Source organism: Durio zibethinus, chromosome 22 (assembly GCF_047325235.1).
Source record: "Durio zibethinus cultivar Kanyao isolate XHJ-2024 chromosome 22, ASM4732523v1, whole genome shotgun sequence".
Classification (NCBI taxonomy): Eukaryota; Viridiplantae; Streptophyta; class Magnoliopsida; order Malvales; family Malvaceae; genus Durio; species Durio zibethinus.
The window spans coordinates 7,377,275-7,403,774 of NC_143183.1; the positions used below are offsets into that span (position 1 = coordinate 7,377,275).

General features: G+C 26.9%; 1 pseudogene; it reads right to left on the bottom strand.

Annotated features, from left to right (window-relative positions):
- Positions 1–2,487: 2,487 nt before the first annotated feature.
- LOC111307078 (ATP-dependent Clp protease proteolytic subunit-related protein 1, chloroplastic-like) overlaps positions 2,488–26,500 on the bottom strand; it is a 47,908-nt pseudogene continuing 23,895 nt past the window's right edge.

The following is a 26,500-nucleotide window of genomic DNA, read 5'->3' on the forward strand; positions in this document are numbered from 1 at the left end:
CTAAAATCGCCCATAACCTAAGACTCAACAAACGACAAAAACAATACACCACTAAAGAAAAAAAACACATCCCTAATGAGGAGACAATACTAAAAAAAGCAAACACCAAAATAAAAAATCATAGAAGGGTTTTAGTTAAAGTAGATTTAAGTTGTTTGGAAAGCTTTTTGAGGCTCTGTTTTGGGTGAAGAAGAATATCTCACTAAGGATATGAACATAGTATAAAATGGTGGCCATTAGAACGGTGAAAGAAGGATTTTTGTTTTTTTTGGGTTGATATTGAAACTTTTGACTTAGATTTAGGTGTTTTGGTAGGTATTTTGGTGAAACAAAGGCTGAGACAGTGAATAAGGGGTCAAAAAGAGCTTTTAGGTGAAATTTAGAGGCAAACCAATGCCAGCAAATGGCAACCAATGAAGAGGTGTGACCAGAATACGACATGACCAAAATATGGGAAACATGGATGGCTAGTGTTCTAGGTTTTTGAGAGCTTCTAATTTTTTTTTTGTAGAAAGGAGGTTTAAAATGATAAAAATAAAACATTTAGCATTTACAGCATAAAAAAAAAAACTTACCAGGCAACCCATGCACAAGCCTAAACTGACCTAAGGTTGATATGCTTGGCCAAGGGCTACTGCCAGCCTCAAATCAATCCAGCTGAATCTATTCAAGATCGGCCAAACCAATTAGACTACCAATGAACCGACCATTTTACTTTCAAATTGACACTAGTTCATCTAAATCGGACCAGACCTTAGGAAACCACTCTCAGACCAATCGGTTTAGGTAATTTTTAAATTTATGATTTTTTTAATGTTTATTTATTATTATTATTGTTTATTTATTTATTTTTTTACACATTTTAATATTTTAAATTTCAAAAATAAATATATATTATCTGATTAAAAATAATAAAAAATGAAAATAATTTCTAAACTTTTGGTAATTTTAAATTTGGAAAAAATAAAAAATGATAAAAATAATAAAAAATGAGGAAAAGAAAATCTTTATTTAATGATGAGATTTTAAGATATTCCTTACTAAGAAATCTCTATATGAGAATTTTTTAAATATTACTAATGCATTGAAGTATTTATAAAATTTTTTTCAATATAATAAAAACTTTTTTTTCATCTATAAAAAACGTGTATAATAAAAAAAATAATTTTAAAAAAAGAAAAATAAAGTAGGTACATCGGTATTTTGTCATTTGCATTACATGTATGTCCTTATTTAAAAAATAAATAAATATGAACTTTCGATGATAAGATTTTAAAGTACTCTAAGTAATAATGCCTAAAAAATTTCTATATGAAAATTTTTTTAATGTTACGAACATACTAGAACATTTTTAGAGTTCTTTCAATAATAAGGTTCTAATTTATTTTTTTCTAATAAAATAGAATAATAAAAATTTATAATAAAGAAAGCAAACAAAAAAATATAATAATAAAAATAATAAAAATAATAAATAAGGGAAATCAAGGAAATTATTTTTTTTAAATACCCAAATTTAAGATTTTTTGTCAAAATTAAATGATAACATATAATTAATTGGTATCGTATTAAGTGGGCAATGTGGGGTGCTAATCTTTCTTCCACTCATAATTGACTTTCAAACTCAAACTGTTTTGTTGACCTTAAAATTATTTTTTTAATAAATTTTAATTAATTTTAAGATTTTATTAAAATGATAAGTTTTAATAGGTGGTCAATCATACCTAATAAAAAAATATTGATGGTGACTTTTGTTTTTTAAATTCATCTAACGATTCCAAAACCGTTATGACAATTCCTATTTCTTAGGGTATGTTCACTGCCTTTTCTTGCCAATGCATCAAAACCCTGATTGGCTTCACAAAAATATGAAAAAACCCCCTTCTGCTGCAGTTGGTTCAATTAAGTCTTGAAGTCTCAAATAAGAAGTCCTAAAACATGGTTAATAGGGCTAGGGTTTGAAATATTTATGAGGTTGATAACCATTATAGCATCAAGTTCAATTTCTAGGCATTGAATTTGCTTGACAAAAGCAAGTAAGAGATTATCCCTAAGGGCCAGAGCATGGATTTAAAGATTGTCCACAACGTGATATAGTGACTGCTATTTAGCGGTAGCACCACCATCATCATCGTTGTTCTTCACAATAGAGATGTGAATCATCATTCATACAAATAATGATGTATTATGTCCGCAAATAGTAGTATAACGGAAAATTGTGGCTATAACAAAACTTTAAAATTGTTATTTTTGCTTTTTTTAAAAAATATATTTATGAATTTTATAGTCTATCAAGTGTAAGATCAAAACATTATAAATTACTTTAAATGTCATATATAAATATTATTATATCAAACTATTCATTTGCTTTATTGTGAAAATTTTAAAAAAATTCACAATGACAATGAGTGCGACGATCGCTATCTTATCTCTTATGTCCGTAAGCACGATAAACGTGAGATGCCAAGAAAAAAGGGCTGTGATCGCATTTTAAATTCCTGGCCCAAAGTTCAGCTTTAACACTCGTAGCTCTTCCAATATGTCAATGTTAGCTAGCAATCCGGCTACCATTATGATCATGTATAATAGCCCCGTACCTGCTCTACCTCGGTTGTCAATGGCTGAGCCATCAGTGTTCAGCTTGAACCAGTCCAATCTAAGGGGTACCAGCGCACAGGGATAATAGGGGGGAATTTGGTTTTAAATTTATGGTCAGAGACGGCAAAGTATTCAACAGCTTGATTGATGGCACGTTGGACTATGGAGGCGGTAGGTTAGACTCCTCTAAAGATGATGGCATTCTTAGCTAACCAAATTTCCCAGATGAGATGAATGAATTTGAGTTTCCATGGGATAGGATGGGCATCGTAAGGTCGGTCGGAGGTCATATGCAGTTTCAGCCACTCAGACAGGGGTAGGGAAAAAGTGTTAAGCAGTGATGAGGGAACTGTTATCTGTTGCCATCAAGGTTTAATGACAACATATTTCAGTGAGGATTCCTTTTCTCGATAGAAAGTCCCGTGTTGGAAGAATTTTGTGCATACTTTCTAATGGAAATAAGTTAAGCTTGGGGATGATATATTTTTTTTCAGACCCATAACCAGTTGGGGGACTCAGGATTGTCGGAAGTGGGGGAGTACAACAGGGCAAGCTTATAGGCACTCGATAAAGAGAAAGTGTCATTTCTTTCAAGGTTCCAGTAGATAGTATCTTGGCTCGAGTGGCTATGGGAAAGGGAACAACAAGTAGAGCATCAAGGAGACTGTTAGGAAGGTTAAAGGAAATGGGAGGAACTCAAGTGTTTTGAAAAGCTTGTTGAGAGTCCTTAACAGTGGGCTTTTCTACATTGAAGCTTAAGGGACAGATAGTTGAGGAGCGAAGCGGGCTTAGGTCTGTCCAATTGTTATCCCAAAAATTATTTCAGCGCCATCTCAAACAATCCAGCGGATTTTTTTGCAGAATTTCCTATGAAAATTTCATAGATTTCCATGTGATGGAGGCGGAGTTTTTCTTTCGGGAACCTATGAAATGAAGGTATTTAGCACACATGATTTTTGTCCATATCGATTCTGGACTGTTGAGCAACCTCCAACTAAGTTTTGTGAGCTGGGCAATGTTAAGAGGCTTTTTAAGTTTAATACCATTGTTCTATGGATAATATATGATAACATGAACTGCACCGTGATGGCAAGATTAATAAAGATATCATTAATGGTTCTTTGCTATACTTACAGTTTTTAATCACCTAAACCCGGAAGGAGGAGCTTGAGGACCAGCTCCAGGTCCTCTCATTGCATTTGATTGAGCAAGCATCTCATCACAATTTTGATCAGAAAAAAAAAATTATCAAGAAGATGGCTATAGGTGCAAGAAATCAAAGGAAAAAGCATAGTGAACAGTAACAAGAACAAACCCATTTCTCAAATGCAACATATATGGAGTCAATTATCTTGTCAGCAAGGCCATAGTTTTCGGCTTCATGTGCTCGAAAATATTTAGGTCGCTGCACATCTTTAGTAATTTCTTCCTTGGTCTTCCCGGTTCCTTTTGCGAATAGATCAATGTAAGATTCAGTATTTGCACCAAGTTCCTTGGCCTGAAAAACATATATCAGAAAAGAAGCTGAAACAAATATGGAGATATTATAAGAAAATAGAGATTTAGCAATAGTTAAAATCGTTGTTAAATAGATTTCTATCATCGTTAAAATTATTTTGAAATGATATTTTGTCATTGAGGGATCGTTGCTATTAACTTCATTATTTACGAGTTAATGCAACAATTTATAGTATCATTGATAAAAAATAGATATTGCAACAAGTTTTAGTTGTTGCCATATAAATCATATATTCACAATGATCAATGATAAAAGTCATGAAAATTTTATTTTACTAACAATAAATTTTGGTTACATAAAATTATATATAACATATTTATTATGGTTGCAAAAAATTTTGTACAATAATATTATTTTGATCATCAAATTTTTTACATAACAGAAAAATGTAATTGCTAAAAAATCATTTTGCAACAACAAAATAACGTTATATAAACTTAATTTTAACAATCATAAAATTTGATTACAAAAACTCTTATGTAATAATATTGTTTTGATTACATAAAATATTTCGTAATGATTAAATGTTATTGTTTTAACTTTATTTTAACAACCTTATATTTCGATTACAAAAACATTTTATGTAACAATATTATTTTTATTGCCTTATGATATTTTGTAACATAATCTTATTTAGTTTCTAATTACCTTTAGATCATGATTTTGGTCATTTCTGTAAATAATTTTAACAACTATAATCGTTGAAAAATCTTTTACATATCTACTATTATCATTGATAAAATTATTTTTATAATAGGTTTTTTTAATTTTAATAGTAAATTTTATCATTGCAAAATTTTTAACATAACTAATTCAATTAATTGTAGCAATGACTATTATTGTTACATAAATATTTTTAAAATTTTCTTTATACTTTTTGCAACAACTTTATTGTTGCTAATCATAAAATCATTTCATTTATTATTTTATTCATAAATATAATTAAAAATGTTTCAACTATATAAACTAATATTTTTTCTTTATTGTAGTAAATATTAATCCTAGCATTTTATTTAAATACAATAATTGGTCAAAAAATAATAAAATTAATATTAACACAATAAGAATACATTTTGTCATTAATTACAATACATTTCGCTTAAAGCACATATAACATTTATAATTTCTTAAACAGAGAATAGAATACAAAAACAAAATTGTAATTAAGTGTAAAAATAAAAACAGCTTCTTAATGCTTAAGTGACAAATGCAATTGTATTTTTTTAAAAAAGATGTAAACAATGTGCTTTTTCTTAACATAAAATAAAAAGAAATAAAAAGAAAGAAGCCTAGTTTAACCTCTTTGAAACCTCAAATTTTTGTTGCGACTCAGCAATTTTAGGTTATGCAGTTTCATGATCTTTCTATAATCTGTAGCAGTGTTCAATAGTAGACCTGGAATAGGCATTAAGTTAAGAATTTGCAGCAAAGCAAAACAAAATACCTTTTTTACTTTTTTATATGAAATTAAGTTAATCTATTTATGTCAATAAAAATGCATAAAGAAATAAACAAAGAATTTGATGTATATAAAGAAATTATAAGATTTATATATACTTTAAGTTTAATGTAAACTTGCACGTGGAGCAGATCCTTAATCCATTACATTTCACAAACTAATTCCAAAATCTAAAGTTTAATATGAAACCAAGGAAAAAGGTCTAAAGTTAGAAGCACAACTACAACGTATAGAAAATTATAACCCAACCAGGCGTGTTTTTTTGGGGAAAAAAAACCAAAAAACCAAAGGTCTTTCAAAGTTCCTAATTCCAAAACTTTCTCAAGCATCAAACATTCGGACAAAATAGTCAATACTTTTCTTAGCAAACTAATTCACTTAAACAATCCATCTTTTCATTCTTAGAAAATATTGGTAACTCAAACTTATTTATTTGTAAAACTCTATTAAAACAGTAGAATCTTACTTCAAACACTAATTACGAGAAATAGGAAACTCCTAAAACCAGCAAGAATATCCAACATATTGAATTTTGCAACATGACTAATGTATTAAAAAATAACTTTCTACAAACTTTATTAAATTCCAAAGACCTGCAAATGTTTTTAGGAAGTCTCTAATTCTCTTCAGATCTAATATGTTGTACCCCTCTTAATGCCAAAAGCGCCTAAAAATCATAATGATTATCTTTTACATGTCATATTTAAAATGATGAATCCACTAATATATCTAATATAAAGAAATAAATAAAAAATGAAGAATAAAAAAGAAAAAAAAAAAAAACTAAACAATTACGTCATCTTCCTTACATTGAGAACAAGTTTACAATCTAATCTGAAACCCAAAAAATAAAAATAAAAAGCGAAAAACAAAAATAAGAAAAAAAACATGTACAAAGAAAAGCAAGATCTAAAAGAGAAATAGAGAGTGCGCTGAGAGTCTACCATTCATTACCAAAGTATCTGTGAAATAAATGAAGGACAAACGAGTAGAAAAGACCCTAGGAAGAAGAAAGAGTAAGAAAGGGAGCTGTTTATCTTTTTCCTTCTTTCGCTCTCAAGGCCACCCTTCACGTTTTTTGGTTGTAACCTTTTTTAGTTTCTTCTTAATGTTTTAGTTTAGGGTTATATATGTTAATTGTCAAACAGTTTTCAGTTTTATTATTAATAAATTATAAAAGTACAAAAATTGCAAAAACTATTATCTATTCTATGCCTACAAAACCTCTAATATATATATATATATATATTTATATTTATGACTTCGCAACTTTTATTTATTATATCTAATTAATGATTTGATAAGTTAGATATGAATTTTATAATAAAATGAATTTTTAACATTTATGATATTTTTATTTTATCGTATATGTGTCCTAAATTATTATCAATCTTTTAGCGAAAAAAAAATTACCACTTAATTATAAATTTTAAAATAAATTATGCATAAAAATGACAACTCAAAAATATAAAATAGCAAACAAACACGTGCATAATTTATTAAAAAGTCAAAAACTCAAACTCAAAAAAATTTGAACCCAATATAATTAAAATTCAAAACTATTCAAACTTAAAATAATCTAAAATCAAAACTTTTCGGATCCAAAATATCGTGTTGGAATTGTTAATCTTACATAAAATCCAAAATTATCTTAAACTAATTTGAATTGAACAAACCCTTCACGTGCAGAGGTGCAATTGATAGATGCTTCCATTAATTTACTTGTATAATACAAACTATAATTTATTTTTATTTTTATATTTTTTAATAAAACTAAAGTGAAATTTTCTATCAAATAATACGATTTTAATTTTTCTAAACATATATTAGTTTCCTTGGTTCTCAAAGCTATGGATATTATTTATATGATACAAGTTATACATTGATTTATTATTATTTTTAAGGGGCGATGGCAAGCATGAGTGTCCTAAACATTTTTTTTAATAATTTCACTTATTTAATAATATGCTTAGCAATCTCATATGATTTTATCTTGTTTAATTGGAATAAATATTGGATGTCATCTTAAAAAAAGAAATATCAAATGTTATTGTAACAAAAAAGTGATTATACAACCTAATCTTGGAATTATAGAAGTTGGGGTAAATTTTACAACTTTAATATGGTTGATAGTTGTTAATTTTTTTTCTTTAACTTATCTTACATCTCACAAATTGCATAAATTTAGTATCCCAAAATTGAATTATGGTATATATGTGTGTGTGTGTCTCTATGTGTGTATGTGTGTGATAGAAATTATCACATTCACTATGGTAAAATTTTTAAACTTCATAAATAAAATTAATATGAAACATAGAATTTGTAACAACTTTTTTTGTCATTATATAAAAATAATAAAAAATAAATAAAGCAACGACAAATACAAATCGTTACAAATAAAATAAGTTTTTGCAACAATAATTTTTTACGTTACAAATATAATAAAAATTTTTCTAACAATTTTTTTGTTGTTGTATAAAATTTTTAAAAAATAAATTAAATAATGACATTAAAAATTTTTGCTAATAAAACAAGTTTTCTCAACACTAATATTTTATTGTTATAAATGTGAAAAAAAATTTTGTAACAATTTTTTATCACTATAAAAAAATTTTTAAAAATAAATTAAGCAACCACATTAAAAAATCATTGCAAATAAAATAAGTTTTCACAACAATAATATTTTATTCTTACAAATATGATAAAAATTTTCGTAACAAATTTTTTGTCATTGTAAACAATTTTTTTAAAAAATTAATTAAGTAATGATATTGAAAAATCATTACAAATAAAACAAGTTTTAGTAACATTAATATTTTATCTTTACAAATATAATAAAAATTTTCATAACAACTTTTTTCTCATTGTATAAAATTTTTAAAAAATAAATTAAGCAACAACATTGAAAAATCATTGTAAATAAAACAAGTTTTCACGGTAATAATTTTTTATCGTTACAAATATAATAAAAATTTTGTAACAAATTTTTTGTTGTTGTATAAAATATTAAAAAAGTAAATTAAGCAACAAGATTGAAAATTTGTTGTAAATAAAATAAGTTTTCACTTCAACTTTTTTTGTAGTTACAAATATTATAAATTTTGTAGTAATTACTTTTTATTGCCATTGTATAAAATATTAAAAAAATAACTTAAACAATGACTTTGAAAAATCATTGTAAATAAAACAAACTTACATAACAACTTTATTTGTCATTACAAATATGATCAAATTTTTTGTAATACCTTTTTTTGTCGTTGTGTAAGATATTAAACAAATAACTTAAGCAACGACTTTGAAAAATGGTTACAAATAAAAGAATTTATAATAGCTTTATGTTGTTGTTACAAATATTATCAAAATTTTCATAACAACTTTATTTGTCGTTATATAAAATATTAAAAATTAACTTAAGCAACAACTTCAAAAACTCATTGCAAAAAAACCAAGTTTATGTAACAACTTTTTGTTGTCTTTAGAAATATGATCAAATTTTGTAACAACTTTTTCTATCATTATATAAAATATTAAAAAATGACTTAAGCAACGACATTAAAAAATTATTACTAATAATATAAGTTTTCACAATAACTTTTTGTGGTTGTTACATATAGTAAAGGAATTCACAATGATAAATTTTATCATTGTATAAAATATTAAAAAATTTAATTACACAACGATTATAAAAGGTTGTTGTAAATATAACAATATTTCGCAATAACATTTTCAGTCATTGCAAAATAGGATTGCTAAATCTCCATTTTATTGTAATGAGAAAGAGAGTACCTTTATCCACATACCTATGATAGCCCCATTTGATCTGTTGACTTTGGGTAGATATAACTTAGCTACTAATTTTATAAAACATGAGAAAAGAAAAAATGATCATTAATTATTGCTACAAATTTTTAATCGTGTGTTGTCGCAATTAAAAATATTTTTGTTTTACTATCTCTTTTTATTATAGATCTGACAATTTAAAATACGACATGAACACAATACAAATAAAAGATACAAAAGTAACATGGTTTAAATTTTTATGAATAATTATATATGGGTGAGATAGTGAAGTGTGTCAGGTATGTCATGTAATTGCAACATGCCTTTAAAGTTAAAGGTGAAGTTGTATAAAACAACTGTAAGGCTTACATTGTTATATGAAACTGAGTGTTAGGCCATTAAGAAACAATATTAGAATAAAATAAGTGTAGCTGAAATAAGGATGCTTAGATGGATAGGTGGTAAAACAATAAGATACAAAATTAAAAATTAAAAGTTTTGAGAAAAATTAAAGGTAATTCGAATTAAGGAAAAAATGAGTGAGGATCGTTTGAGATCGTTTGAACATGTGAATTTATGCACTAGTTAGGAGAAATAAGCTTTATAGATTTAGGAAAAACCAAAACTTTTAAGGAAGACCATGAAAGACGTGGAAACAAGTAATAATAAATAATATGAAAGTTAAGGAAGTAGATGAAAATGTTTGATATAAGAATATTCAAAACTATGACTTAAGATGATTTTTTTTTGCATTTTATACAGTGGATCTCAAAATTATGATACATGAAGCTTAGTTTGTTGTTGTTATAGTTAAAACCTTTGATGAATTGGTAGGATTAATTTTTAAAATTTATTTTTTAAATTCCATTGAATTTAACAATGCAAAAACATAAATTTTAATACAGTAACTTAAAATAATAACTTAACACGAATGCAATAAATTATTTAAATACTCAAACAGTCCAATAAATTAAAGCAGTAAACAAAAACAGTCCATAAAACCTAATGCAGTAAATTAATTAAATGCAAAAAGCAGTCTGCTAATTTAGCAATAAAATTGTAAACCTAAACTATGTGGTAAACTACAAACACTTAATGAAACTAGTTCAGAAAAAGAGATATGATGCAGTAAACATAAAACAATTTACTAAAACATTAAGCTAAACTAAGTGCAGAATTTAAAAAGTAAAGTAGAAAAATATGCAGAATTTTTCTAACTATGTAGAATATTAATTTAGATACACAAATATGTACTTAAACAAATACAGTAGCTAAAATTAAGTGTAATAAAATATTAAAGTGCAGAAAATAGAAAATTAAAGATAAAAAATATATATTAATTTCTTAAATCAAGATAAAAATAATGTTATTAATGTAATATATATGTATAAAATTAAATAATAATAAAATATATATTTTTATATATACTTCGAAATGAATCAAGACAAAACATCATAAATATACTTCAAATTTATCTCATTTCTTTTTAAAAAGCTTGACCTTTCTCAAGATAAGATATATTGTTTGAAGATAAAATGACCAGACACTCACTCAACCCATCTTAAGGTAAAATATTGTAAAAAATTTATAAATATTTAAAAAGAAAAAAGAAAAAGGTAAATAAAAATAATTAAAAAAGGAAAAAAATAAACTATAATAAAGAAAATAACTTTTCATATGACATACCTTTGGTATTAAATTTGTGAGACAAACATTTAAAATATAAAAAATATTTATTAAATACATAAAAATAAAAAAAATAAATACACCACATATTCTTAATATCAAATGCGTTTAAATAAAAATAATTTTAAAATTAAAAAAAGTAAAGAGAAAAAAAAAAGTTTATATAAAATGGGTCTCACTCTAAAAAAAAATCTTTAAAAAAGTTTTATTAAATATAAAAAGATTTGGCCAAAAATTACAAAAAAGGAAAAAAATTAAAAGAAGCAATTGTCAAGTGGCACCTCTCATGTACTGTTATTCGTACATTACCAAAAATTTATGCATAAGATTATAAATAGATGGCAATGATTGTTAATCTTAAAGATATTAGCAAATAGCCGTGAAAAATGTCAATTTAAAAGGGAAAACAAAGAATATTGTTACACCAAGTCATGTGAGCATTAATTAATTGCATTTATTATGTAAGATTTTTTTTCCCCCACTATCTCAAAATTGCTCAAATACAAACATGTTAATTGTGTAAATGAATGATAAACATATCTCAATAACAATCTCCAAAAATTACATCATATAATTATCCCTATTAAATGGATCTAAAAATGAAATTAAAATTAAGTATGTAATAATATATTATGACTAACTATTGAAATATGTTCGAAAATAATAAGTGGTTATAAAAAAGGATAATGAAATATAATCAAAGAATGATATAATACAAAGCATTTAAATGTAATATTTTACTACAAATAATTTGAAAGACTTAAAATTTTAAGTCAGTTAATAACTATTAAGATTTAAAACCGAGGAAAAGAAATATCATCTAGCTAATAATACCAATTTCTTAATATAAATGATTACGTTTAAACAATAAAATATGCTGTACATAGATTAGAAATGAAAAAAAAAGTTATTTAGAGTTCTTATATGTTAGGAATTGCAAAAGAAACAAAAAATCTCATAAAAATTTCATGTTATAGTGATAGATGAATATCCCACAAAAGTGGAGCTTATCATACAAACACAGTCATTCTAAAACTTTGTACATGTATGATCTACTCTGAAAGAAAGAGCTTTAATTGATGATTGTGATATAGCCGCCTATAAAATTTTGAAAAAGATTAATTTTAGCATGCTATTATTAAAATTCACCAATATAGATGCAACAAATAGTGTAGATTTTGAAAAACTTTTAGAAGGAATGCATGGCAAATATGAGCTAAAAAACTTTATATAAAGATATTATGGTTTTATCATTTCATAATATAACAAATATAACATGCAGTAATTTTATCATTTCGTTAAGGGACTAAGTGGAGAGACTAATTTGATTAAAAATGATAACTTTGCCAATTTGCATAAATGTTCATAAAAGCTACCACAAAATTGAATTTTATTAATATAACATTGGAAACAAAACTCAATTAGTTGTAAACACTTAATTTTGTCTGGATCGTTTCGAATTTGTTTAATTTGGTTTGGATCATTTGAAAATTTTAATTAAATTTATCTTCTAAGATCATTTGGGCTTTATTTGTTTTAGGTTAAATTTAATTTTGTTAGATACAATATAAAATTGAATTATTTAGGCTTGAAAGCCCTAATCTGATTATGAAGGCCTAGAATAGTTTTTAAAACCCAAATTTGATAAAAGGAGGCTCAGAACACTTTTTAAAGCCCAAATTTGTTATTAATGGCTCAAATGTAGTGCAATTTAAAACTTAAATTTTAGACCCAATTTTGTTTAATTGCTTTAATTAAATAAAAAAAATACAAAAAAAAAACCACAGAAAAGCAAACAAAACAAAATAAATAAAAAAGAAGGAGACAAACACTAGCTTTTTTTTATAGAAACAAGCTTCATTACTCTAAAACCTATTTTTACGAATCCATTACTCTACACCATCTGGCAACCAACACCAGGCCACTACCAGCCAAAATCCTAACTTGCTTATACATAGCAAAAATTTTCCAAAGGACTAGTCAACCATCAAGAAAATATAGAATCAAGAACCATTTGTCATAATGTATAAATCTGTAAACCTATAGCTAGACTTGACTTAAGGAGTTGCCATTAATCTTTTTTATTAAGGTGTGATTGGCCACCTAAGTGAATTTATCCCTTTTTATAAAGAAATCCTAAGCTTAACTTAGGTATCTTTAAAAGGTAGATTTTATGTCTACGAAACCAAAACTAGATATAAAAATACGATTGCATGTGAAAAAGGTTATAGCACCCTTACAATGCCCATCAAATGATGGTAACAATTTGATTTTATGTTATCCAAGCCTTAAAATATTTTTGAATTTTTACCAAGTAAATTTAATTATTGGAAATTGATCTTAAAATTACTATAATCATTTGGTAGTGATTTAAGATAATTTCTTACCTCGGGAGTATTCAGAGAGACTCATGTCCTACTTTAAAAAGGCTCCGTCATCGAATTCATTAACATATTTTCTAAGAAATTATTTTATTAAAAGCAAATAATAAAATCTTTCAATCGTTTGGTAAGATTTTATATCAATACATATCCCTTAATAATTTAGTGGGATTTTTATTTGAAAACCTTTAACATTTCTTTTGAAAAAAAGGTCATTAAATCCTCCAATAGTTTGGTAAAACTTAATAAAAATTTGAATCCTTCAATCGTTTAGTAGGATTGAAAAGTTATTTTTTTAAAATTCATTATGCAATTCTCCAATCATTTGGTAGAATTCATAATTCAAAATTTAAATCCTCCAATCACTTGGTAGGAATCATAAATTTATTATAAAAATTTATTTTAAATATGCATAAAAAAAAGAAAAAAAAATAGCTAAGTAACATAAATTGTTAGCCTTGAATTGATAAAAGTTTTGGATTAACAAAACAAAAATTTGCCTAACTTGAATCAAATTCTCTTAATCTCAAACTGAACATTTTTTCAGCCTTTTATCTTGCCAAAAGTTATTTTGGAACTAAAACAAAATGAATTCTGGAAACATCATTAATGGTTTAAAGGCTCGTGAGAAGACTTACTCAAATGTAGAGATCGTAAAGAAAATTCTAAATAGTCTACCAAAGAGTTAGGAAGCCAAAGTGATAGCCATTAAAGAATCCAAAAATAACACACATTTTTTTTAGATGAATTAATGGGCTCTTTCCTTATTTATGAGATGAAGCTAAAAAGGAGACAAGAACTAATTAAGAGAGGTGGCATTGCTTTTAAATCAACCTTACAAGAAGATGAAGAAAATCTTAAACAAAATGTGGATGATAAAGATGAAAAAATGGCCATATTTGCAAAAAGATTCAAGAAATTCATGAAAATGAACAAGTTTTAAAATAAAAAAAAACCACAAAGGGAAATGATCAAAGGAGAATCAAGTAGAAGAAAAAGAGATTTGATTATTTGCTTTGAATGCAATAAATCAGTTCATATCAAATTCGATTGTCCTTTGTGGAAAAAGTAAAATATGATGAAGCTAAATAAGAAAGTAATGGTTGTAACATTAAGTGAAAGTGACTTCTCCGATGATGAATGAAATGAGAAAAAAGTAGCCAATCTATGTCTCATGGCTCTTGATGAGCCTAAGTACTTTTTAATTCATATGATTTAAATTCATACACATTTGATAAATTGCAAGATGCTTATGATGAATTAACCATAAATTTGAGAGCATGAACATGAAAGATAGGAAATAGTCTCTAAGTTGAAGTTAGAAAATGAACTCTTAACTAAAGCTAATGATGACTTAGAAAAGGAAATTGAGCTTTTAAAACTGAATATTAATGATTTGACTAAGAAAAATGAGAATTGCATAATTCATTTTTTAGATTTTATATGGACATCAAAAACTTAATGGCATGCTTGAAACACAAAGAGCATTCTTTGATAAAAATGGATTAGGCTATAATGGTGGCAACAAAGAGACTTATTTAAAGAATTTTTAAGTTAAATGATTTATCTAGCATATGTGCTTATTGTCATAAATTGAATAATTCTATACAATATTGTTCCTTTAAGAAAGTCACTTATAGAGGTAAACTCATTAGGAGAGTATGGATCTCAAAAAGAGTTAGCACATCTCAAGATGAGATTACTAAAACGAAGTAAATTCCAAAAAGCACAAGAATTGTTAGTACTAACACTCAAGAACCCAAGAAAGTTTGGGTACCCAAAACAAAAATTTAATTGTGCTTTTGTAGGTGGATGAGCATTGCTACAAAGCAAATTCTAGCAAAAACAATCCATGGTACCTTGATAGTGGATGTTCAAAATGCATGACCGAAGACAAGACTCTTTCCAATGACTTAAAAGCTAAATATGAAGGAGATGTTATATTTGGTGACAACTCTAAAGGCCATATTGAAGGGATTAGCTCCATTGGTAACAATTATTCTACTACTATTGAAAATATTTTACTTGTAAAATGACTCAAGCATAACTTACTTAGTATTAGTAAATTATGTGACAAAGGACTTAGAATCATATTTGAATCCATGTGTTGTCAAGTGATTGATATCAATACTAACAAACTTGTTTCTGTTGAACATCATCAAGAAAATATTTATGTAGTGCATTTAGATGATCTATTCTCTAAAAATATTTGTTTTATGGCTCAAAAAGAAAATAAAAATTGAATTTGGCATAGAAGACTTGGACATGCAAGCATGCATGTAATTTTAAAACTTTCTCAAAATGATTTAGTTATTGGTTTACAAAAATTGAAATATGAAAATGACAAGGTTTGTGATGCATGTGCTTAAGGAAAACATAGAAAAATCTCTTTCAAACCTAAGAATTTTATTTCAACTACTAGACCTCTTCAACTACTTCATATTGATCTTTTTGGTCCTACTAGGACAATGAGTCTTGGTGGAAAACAATATGCATTTGTTATTATTGAAGATTTTACTAGATTCACATGGGTTCTCTTTTTGCATTCAAAAAATGAAGCTTTGAAAAAATTCATCACTTTTAGCAAGCAAATACAAAATAAGAAAAGTTATTCAATTTCTAGTATTAGAAGTGATCACGGAAAAGAATTTGAAAACCTTGGCTTTAATGTGTTTTGTAGTGAAAATGGTTTTAGCCATAATTTTTTTGCTCTTAGAACTCAAATCAATGATTAGGGCAATTTTGAAGAAAACTCCCTATGAACTTTTTAAAAGGAAAAATGCCTAACATAAGTTATTTTCATTCTTTTGGTTGCAAATGTTTTGTTTTGAACAATGGAAAACATAATCTTAGGAAATTTGATGCAAAAAGTGCTGAAGTCATTTTCCTAGGATATTTTTTGAACTCAAAAGCCTATAAAGTCTTTAATAAAAGAACATTAGTTATTGAAGAGTCTATACATGTTATCATTGATGAATCTAATCCACCTTCGAGAAAGGTGCATCTTGATGATGATGATGTAGGTATATTTCAAGAATATATCAATGATACATCACATGACATTGAGGAAAACATTCGAGAGAAAGATGATGAATTTCTAGAAGAGCCACAACATATAGAGAAAGAACCAAATCACCATAGAGAAATGAGATATGTCAAAGATAGTGAGATTATTGGTGATCCAACTCAAGGGGTAAGAACTTGATCTTCTTGTAATATGTGTAATTATGTTGCTTTTATATCTCATATTAAACCCAAGAACATAGATGAAGCCTTAGGAGATGATCATTGGATATTAGCTATGCAAGAGGAATTGAACCAATTTGAAAAACACAAAGTGTGGAATCTTGTACCTAAGCATAGTGATCATCCTACTATAGGCACCAAATAGATTTTTAGGAATAAAATGGATGAGCATGGCAATGTTGTTAGAAACAAAGCTAGGTTGTAGCTCAAGGGTATAGTCAAGAAGAAAGAATTGATTATAATAAAACCTATGCCTTGGTTGCAAGGTTAGAAGCCATTAGAATGTTGCTTGCATTTGTATGTTTCAAAAATTTTAAGCCTTTTCAAATGGATGTTAAGAGTGCATTTCAAAATGACTTTATAAATGAAGAGGTGTATGTAGAGCAACCTCCTAGTTTTGAAAATCCTAAATTTTCATATCATGTTTATAAATTAAAAAAAGCTTTATATGGTTTAAAACAAGCTCCTAGAGCTTGGTACGAAAAATTGTCAAAATTTTTAATTGAAAATAGTTTTAATAGAGGGAAGGTTGATGCTATACTTTTTATTAAAACAAAAGGAAATGACATTCTCATAGTGTAAGTTTATGTTGATGATATTATATTTGGTACCACTAATGAAGTTCTTTGTTAAGAATTTGCTAAGACTATGCAAGATGAATTTGAAATTAGTATGATGGGAGAGTTTATATTCTCCTTGGGATTACAAGTAAAGCAAATAAAAGATAGTACATTCATCAATCAAGGTAAATACATCAAGGACTTACTCATAAGGTTTGGATTAGAAGAATTAAAGCCTTGCTTAACACTTATGAGCACTTTAACAAAACTTGACAATGATGAAGGAGGTAAATGTGTTGAATCTAAATTATATAGGTCTATAATTGGTTCATTGCTATATCTTACTGTAACTAGACCAGATATAATGTTTAGTGTTTGTTTATGTGCTAGATTTCAATAATCACCTAAAGAATCATATTTATCTACTGTCAAAAAATTTTTTAGATACCTTAAAGGCACTCTTAATTGAGGAATATGGTATCCAAAAAGTTCATCTTTTGCTTTGCATGCCTATTTTGATGTGGATTTTGGTGATTGCAAAATTGATAGAAAAAGCACTTTCAGTACTTGTCAATTGTTTGGGAATATACCTATATCATGGTTTTTCAAGAAACAAAATAGTGTTGCTCAATCCACAACCGAAGTCGAATACATAGCAACCGCTAGTTGTTGTGCTCAAGTTTTATGGATTAAGCAACAATTGGAGGATTTTGAAATTACTATGGATCACATTCCTATTAAATGTGATAATACTAGTGCCATCAATCTCACCAAAAATTTAATTCAACATTCTAGAACCAAGCATATTGAAATTAGATATCATTTCATTAGAGATCATGTTAAAAAAGGTGATATTGTGCTTGAATATATAGATACTTTGCATCAATTAGTTGATATTTTCACAAAGCCTCTTGATATGGATAGAATTTATACAATTAGAGGCAAACTTGGTATGATGAATGCTTATTGAAATGAATTTCTTGATGGTATAATGAATGTTGCTACCTTGTTTGATCAAATATGTGTTTATCTTGACATTTTTTTTCTAAATCTTATGTATGATTATATTTGTAAATTGTATGATACATATTTGAATGTTCATATTGCATGGTTTTAAATTAAAATTTAAAAAAAATATAATTTTTTTGCTACAAGTGAACCAATCGATCTTTCTTAGACTGAATTGATTGGTTTTCCATCTAATAGCAAATTAAGCGGAAAACATTGGGGAACCAATCGATCCCCTTATGAATCTTATCAATTGATCCATGGCAAGCCTTTACCCGATTGATCCCCCTTGACACCCGATCAATCGGGTCATGCAAAAATTGCCCTATGCGTATAGTTTTGTCCTCTCAAAATCGGGTTCTTTCTTTTTCCTTGGCCGACCATTCCAGTTCTTTCGTCTCTTTTTTTTCTTCCCCAAATACCTTCTCCTCAAACTGTAAGAATTCTTGCTTCATTTTCTCTCAAAATTGATCACTTTCAACTAAAATCTTTTACAAATTGCTTTATTTCTATTTGGTTTCTTGCACAAATCATCCTTAAAAATCTTCAAATCACACAAAAATCTCCATTCATTCTTCTCACTATAGAAAAATGATTCCTTTTTTGAAACTACTACATTCACTCAATTTTCTTGCCTTTCTTAAACGTATTCTACTACTTATCACCTATAATCACCAATCTCTTCATCAATTTCAAATAGGCCTACCTATTTCAACTACCCTATTATTTTAATGGCACTAAAAACCAAAAGAAATATTGAAAAAAGGAGAAATACTCCAAGGGAGACCTCTAGTTCATCAATTAGCCCTTCATTTAATCAAAATTTTGTAAATCTTAATGCTAAAGAAAGATATGAAGCACAGTTTGCTCATAGGGAGGTCAAGCATAAAAGGGTAATCTCTCTTGAATTTTTACAATTTATTGAGTTTCCTTATTTGCATACATTTAAGGAATTTGGCTGGATGAACTATTTGTGCATGGATAGAATTGTGTATAAGAATCTAGTTAAGATGTTCTATAGCAATGCTAAATGTATTGACATTGAAGAGTCTACAAACAGATGTTAACTTTACAGATTCAAAACCCATGTGATGGGTAGAGAGATTGTGGTTAGTAAGCAATTATTAGTTGAAATCTTTATGCTAGATGATGAGAGGGACACAAACACTAGTTATGAAATGTTGGATCTAGCACAAGATATCTTTAGAAATAAAAATTTGAGAGTTACTCCTACCTAAGCCACTAAACTTTCAATGCATGACAGATTGTTGTATCTTATAGTTACTCATGTATTGACACCTCTTGGCACCCAATATTTAACCATTAGAAAATAAGATTTCTGGTGGATGTACAAAATCAAACATGAGAAAAAAACCCAATCTAGTGCACTTTATTTTCAATGACATGATGAGAGTAGTGCAAAATAGAGATTACACCTTAGTTTATGGGTTTACTATCAATAATCTTTTGAAGAAATTGGGGATTAATACTAGAGGTGATAAAAAGATTGTATTCAATGATCCATTTAGCATTTTTGGAGCTCTTACTCTGTATAATATGGGATACACACAAAATGTAGTTGGTTTGTGGATTAGAAAAGTTGAAATTAGGGCTGTATAAGAAAAAAAAAAGAGTATATTTTTTAGATATTCCTGATGCACCTTAAGAAGAACCTTTTACCCCACCATTTGGCACCTAAAGAGCTTTAGAAGTACTTATGCTTCAGGTGAACAGTCTACACTAATTGGTTGGGGACATGAACTCTAGATTGGAAAATATGGAACTAACCCAAAATAAGCTGGTCTCACAAGTTTAACAACTTAAGACTACAAGAGCAAATGGAGTAACACTTTTTTTCATTTTCCTCATCCTTATCTTTCTCAATGATCCATCCTAATGCCATACCTCAGATGTTTTCCTACATATTTATCTTTTCATGTTTTAATTTTTCCTTAAAAACACTTTGCATTATGTTTTCTTCTCAAACTTTGCCATTTGCTATTTATATGAAATATATATTTCATCTTCATCATGACATTTGCTATATTAGTTTGAAATTGGCTTATAATTGATGTCATGTGAAATTAGTATATTGCTTGATGATTATATGACATTAAGATTGGTATAACCTTAAGTTGTGGAATTAAGTTGGTATGACACTTAAACATAGATTGAGTTTCTTATTACCTTGAATTGATTGCCATCCTATTTTGATTGACTTCATCCTTTTTGCTATGACAAAAAGGGGGAGAGGAAATGATATGAAAATTTCTTATTTGATTGATGATCTTGATATTGATGGTATGAAAAATTCTTATTTGATGATATTGATTTTGATGGTTATATCATTGTTCTTAGTTGTTTATAATCTCTTAAAATTTCTTTATGCTTAAATTCAAAGGGAGCTTATTTTTCAAATGGAAAAATTTTTTTAAGTAAAATTTTCACTTGGTTTTATCATATCAAAAAAAGTGAGATTGTTAGCATTGAATTGATCAAAGTTTTGAATTGATAAAACAAAAATTTTTCTAACTTAAATCAAATTCTCTTAATCTCAAATTGAACTTTTTTCCATCCTTCTATCTTGCCAAAAATTATTTTGGAACTAAAACAAAATGAATTTTGGAAACAAATGCTTTTTGTGCTTTTTTGGATAGGAGAGATAGATCCCCTCCCTTACCCAATCGATCCTCTGGCTGAAAAGATCAATCCATTTTTCTTCCAATAGCTAATCTTCATCCATTTTATCAAAAATCAATCAATCCCCTCCCTGTAGGGATTGATTGGTTGAGATTTTGAGCATGACCCGATCGATCCCCCTTTAAAGGGATCGATCCATTTTTATACAAAAAGCAAAGTTAGATAAAAAATTAGCAAAAAGGATTGATCCCCCCACATAAAGGATTGATCACCTAAGCATGGAATCAATCTGGTATGTTACCTGATCAATTGGGTACTTGGTTTTACACACGAAAAATGGTTTTCCTCTCATTGACCCAATCAATCCCCTGATGCCTAAAAGGCCCCAAATAGCTTGTTTCTTGTTTGAAATTTTATAGGTTTGAAGCATTAAATGCAACCAATGACTATTTCTTCCTTTTCCCATATAAATGAAGGTTTCCACTACAAATCAAGAGCAAGCAAAGCCAAAAGAACTTATTGCTTCCATCTACATCTTCTTCAAAGCATTAAAATCAATTCAAGAGAGAAAAGTGCCAAAAATTCCTTATTGTATCAATTTTTCTCTTAATTCTCTTCTCAATATTGTGTTGTACTTCAAGTTAGCAAACACCCAACCTTAGAGAAGTTCTTTAAGTTTGCAAAACACTTTAAAAATTTTGTATTGTGAGATTGTGAGCTTAATGGGGAGGATAACTCTTAAGAGTTTGTGGTGTTGATTGTAAAGAGCTTTGAGAAGCTAGGTTGTAACTTTCAACATGTAGTGGATTGAACTCCTTGGCAAATGAAGCTAAAGGAGAGGACGTAGGTACCTAAAGAAAGCACCGAACCTCTATAAATCTTGGTGTTTAATTCTCTATCTCTTGTTTTTAAGATTGTTTGTTTGCTTACATTTATTGTTTTCATTTGCTTAGAAATATTGGTTTACAAATTAGTGCTTATTAGGTATTGATTTTCAAAAATTTATTATCAACCAATTCACCCCCTCTTGGTTTATTTCAAGTCTTTAAGCTAACATAAATAAATATACAAATAAACAAGAAAAAAATAGAAATTACTACCAAAACTTTTTATTGAATGCCTCTTTTTTATGTTTATTCTCAATTCCTTTCTCCAACACAAAACTCTAAAAAAAAAATGTTAATTATCTAAACCCAAAACACCTCAAATGAGTATAAAAAAAAAACTCTTAAATTTTTTTACTTTTTTTCGTTTACTTTTTTTCTCTTGATTTTTTTTATTTTTTATTGATTGTATCTAATTGATCCTAATGGGGTCTTTCTATAGGCCTTTAATCCAAATCACAATAGGAAAAGGTTTTCTTATAATAATAATAATAATAATAATAATAATAATAATAATAATAATAATAATAATAATAATAATATATTTGCTTTTTGCATTATCATGCATGTCATCTTTAATTATATTCATACATTTATATTTGATATTTGCATTTTTAAAACTCTTTAAAAAAATCTATAAAAATATGATTTTTTAAAAGGTCATGAAAAGCAAGCTTGCTTTGAAAGTCCGCTTAGATGAGAGGTTTAACACGCACAAAAAAAAAATCCTGAAACCTTGAAACCCTAAAATTTTAAATTTTGAAACCTGAAAACTATGAAACCCCAAAACAAAACCCTATGCCCTAAAATCTAGCCAAAACCCTAAATTTCCCCTAAACCCAATGTCAACACTAAAACCATTCCAAATTTTAAAGAATGTGCATGAAAAATCTCATATAAAATAATTTATTCTTAAGTGTTGCCTAGAAGATGAGGTATTTAGGAAATTTTATCTCATTAAGTTTTCTTTTGTATAATTCCTTAACCCAAATAATAATAATAAGATAAAACAAAGAAAAAAAAGATTTTAAATATAAATAATAGCACCTAAACTTTACCTAGAGGCTGGGGAGTTTAAGTGGTCTCTTTATATTTAAGGACTCGATCCCAAAATTGCATTTCATTAAAGTTCACTACATTAGTTTGCATATGTTTATTTCTAGATTATTGGTTGCATTCCTCTCACGTGTTTATGTCTTTGAATTGTTACTATTTGTTCATTAATTTTAGTATCATCATTTTTCTGCATAAGTATCTTTTTATGAAAATATTATTAAAAAATGGATTTGAAAATAAAATTAAAATAAAATTTTAAGACAAATAATTCTTGATACTTTGCCTAGATATTGGAGAGTCACAAACAATTATCATCTACAAAGATTATTATTTTCATTTTTAAGGAATGTCATTGTGAATCTTAGGCAAAAAGAGTTCTTTAAAGTTTTGCCTAGATGTTGAAAAATTTTAACATAATTCTTTAACTGATCTCAATATTCATAAACAAAGACTTTTAATAAAATTGATTTTCTTTTTTAAAGTTAAGGAAATTATTATTGAATTTCAAAGAGAAACCATTTTTATTCAACACCAAAGATAACACATGATTAATTGGTATTGTTTTTTATAGGTGCTACGGGGGACGCTAATCTTTTCTCACGTAAAACAATATTCCCATACCTAATTCTGTTTTCGAAAACCATAATATGTTTTTTATAAACTTCAAATCCCACATTTTTTGTTTTATTAAAAAAAGAAACATTTTAAAGTGACCAATCACACCTAATAAAAAAATTTGATGGCAAACTTTCTCTATTTTAAAACCTTTTAAAATTTTGTTTAACAATTTCCAAGACCACTATAACACTAGTAGATCAACAACAACATGAACATTATGCGAACAGTTAGCAAAATTAATATTGCTCATCGAACCATCATACATCATACCTTAAGGCTTTTAACAACATAACCCTTATAGCTCCGGCTTCATATTCAACTTCAATGTTTGGCAATCCAACCATTTTCTTCAAAAGATGCTCATTACCTTTTTTTTTCCTTGCTGCAAATTCCAAACTCCATTACAAATTAATTTTATTCATTCAATAAGATCATCATTCTTAAAAAAAAATAAAAATAAAAAGAAAACCCAAAGTGAGAAATCCTCTTTTTCAATTTTTGTTGTTGATTGATTAAACCAAGTTTTTATATAGTTAAGCCATTACTCATTGAAATGTAGGCCATTACGTAGAACAAAGTTATACATATACTACTAACATATAATTTAGATCCTTTTATGTATGTTATAATTAAATAAAAAGAATAACATACTCATTTATACTCTTAAAAGATCATGACATCATATAATTTTTCATAATTGTAAAGCGGTGATATTTCTTAAAATATAGCATAATATAATTTTGATACTCAACAAAATAAAACAATAAAAATTCAAACAAACCAATAAAATAAGATATAATTAAAACATTTAATATAAAGTTAAATCAAGTAGCAACCTACAGATGGTGAGGTTTTCAATCAGAAACGTATAAATTTTAAAGCCTCCCCTATTATCACTACCATTGAGACAATGCCTTTTTTCACAATAGTAATCTAATTTTAATCTTATTTTTCTATCATACAAATTAGAGGTAAATAATCAAATTTACAACCATTTCCATTACTTTTATGCAAGTGTGTGAATTATCACAATAAAAACAATAAACTCAAACTACAAAATCTTAAATAAATATATATATAATGGAATAAGGAAATAAAATAATGTAAAAAAATAGATATTACCTTAAACAATAACATATTTGAAACTTAGCTAAACACATGTTAAAAATCAATAAAAGATAATATATATTACAACTTAAATAAGGAAATATTAACATAAAAACAAAGTTCAAGGATATTTTTTCTTTTACATCTGAATCTCATATTTGTACCTATAAAAAAATTTACAACACAAATATTAAAGACATCAAATGTTATAGTTAAAATTGAAAAAATATATATAAAAATAAAAATTGAAAACAATGATATTTTTAGTGAACAATAAAAAGAAAAAAAACAAAGTGGCAAAAATGACCAATACTATTTAGAAAAAAAAAATCTAAATGTTCTTTTTGCTATCACCTTTATTTTCTTTTTTTTTTTCAATTCCTTTTCTTCTGTGTTTTCCACTGTCAAAAATGCCTCAAAACCAAATCTCCCAACTTTTCACTTTGGAATTAAAATTTGAAAAAAAAAAGGCCTAATTAGCCAACAACTGATCCAATCATGTCATTATTGGAAATAGTATCAAATTGGTTAGATTCAAGCAAGTCTTCATTCCTTCTCTCCCTCCATTTTCTTTTTCACCCTCTTTTCTTATCCGTTTCCCCTCCACTAGAAAAAAAATAAAGATAATAGAAAAATGTATAAGATAAAGTGAAAGAATAAAAAAAAATTCAAAGGAAGATAGAAAGTTGCCTAAATAATAGAGAGAAAGAAGAAAAAGATGAAAGGACATTTTGGGTTGGTAAAAGTTAGATTACTTTTTGAAATCTTGCTTTTCATAATCTGATTCTCATGTTTGGTTTACGATGTCTGATTTCTGAGGGTATTTTAAGATTCCCAACAGTGACAAATAGGTTGGAATAAAAACTCACCTCTCCATGTGGTTTTTTAAAGTTTTGAGAGAAAAGTTGATTTTGTCCCACTTTTGACCTTAATAATAAAATTTTTTGTCTATTTTATCCTTAAAAATCAATATAATTGCATAATAAATTGAAACCTATTCTGACACAAAAATGGGTATTCATAGCCACACAATTGGGCAAAGTTACAATTCTAACCATAGGATTGGACACTTGGTACATAATTGGACATGTAGTAGATTACATATAATAAAAATAATATAGTAAATAACTACAAATTTATGGTTTTGAATTTTTTTTTTAATTTTCAAAAGTATTACATTTTTATATATGAAATATAGTAGATCAAGTAAAATAATAACAAAATAAAATAGATATTTTCATATCAAACACATTTATTAGTTTGGAAACATCATAATTGATATAATATTATAATATAATTTTTATAATATTTTAAACTACATTTCTTATGTTAAAAACGTAGTCATTGAAAAGGATAGTTTTAACTATATTTTTCATGAATATTTTAATTACATTTTTTATGTAAGAAACATAGTGTTTGACATCAATAATTACGTTTTTGGATATAGAAACATAGTCATTGATAAAAAAAAAAAAAAAAAACCAAAGGCCACATTTTTGTATTTCAAAATGTCATTGATAATAAATAAAAAATAAAAAACTAAACCGACATTTGAATACAAAATAAACCTCTTTCTCTTTTTAAACAACATCACAGAACTCTAGTCAAACCTTATATCGCATTTTCTTTTGTTTCACACAATATCACCTTCTAGCTTGTGATTTCATCTTTATGCAATTCATTTTCACTTATCCTTATCATTATACGATTATTCTACTCTTTGTTTTGTTTGATCTATTCTGTATTATTTGTTTATATTACATGTCTTCTTGTTATATTGGTAGATCTACGTTAGATCTTGATTGAAAACTTTTTAATCTATCATATGTGTTCTTATTTTGGTTTTTTGTTCTTGATTTACAAATTTTTTTTTGCTATTTCTTGACCTATTCAAATGTTTTCTTGCTATTTATTTTTTTGTTTGATGTGGCTTAGATCTCGATATACCAAATGCACATTGT